Below are 681 nucleotides of genomic sequence, written 5' to 3'. Positions count from 1 at the left end.
TGGAGCTGCTGATTACCGGTTAGTTGTTTTATTCTAGGTATGGAAAGAAATTTTGAAATAATGATTACAAATGTTGTATTTTTCACAACGGTGGAGTTTAACCTAAAGGAAAAATAACCCCTTTTTTCGTAATTAACTGATGAATTTATTGTGTTATTTGGATGGAGCTGCTGATTGCTTGAAATAAGGATCATAAATGTCATATTGAACTATCTATAATCAACTTCAGTTACTTGAAGAAGTAGAAAACATAAACCATTGCCTTATAGTGGTATTTCCAGATCAACCAAGTCGCAACAGTTTATTCCCTTGATAGTTTCGGGGTTTTGGCCAAATTGCACCTTTGAATATCAATGGTTTCTAATTTGCTATTTTTTTAGCACTTTGGTTTTCTGCAATTCACTAAGACTTTGGCAGCTTCTTGTCCCCGACATGTTTTCCTCTGTTTTGATACTGTAAAAAGGTTGTGAATGCAACATTGCTGAATCTTTTTGCTCTGTTAGGTTGCTTTTCCTGTTTGCACCGAGCTGTCTTTGGTGTTCGGCTAATGTAATTTTCAACTTGTCTGTGCAGGGATAAACTCCTGAAATGACAAAAGGACAGTATCTAGTGGTTTTTGACATTCAAATATGAAGTGGTTCATTGAACTATGTAGATGAGAAAAGAGATTACCCCCTTTCA

This window comes from Ipomoea triloba, chromosome 16 (genome assembly GCF_003576645.1).
Source record: "Ipomoea triloba cultivar NCNSP0323 chromosome 16, ASM357664v1".
Taxonomy (NCBI): domain Eukaryota; kingdom Viridiplantae; phylum Streptophyta; class Magnoliopsida; order Solanales; family Convolvulaceae; genus Ipomoea; species Ipomoea triloba.
This window is presented reverse-complemented; position numbering follows the sequence as displayed.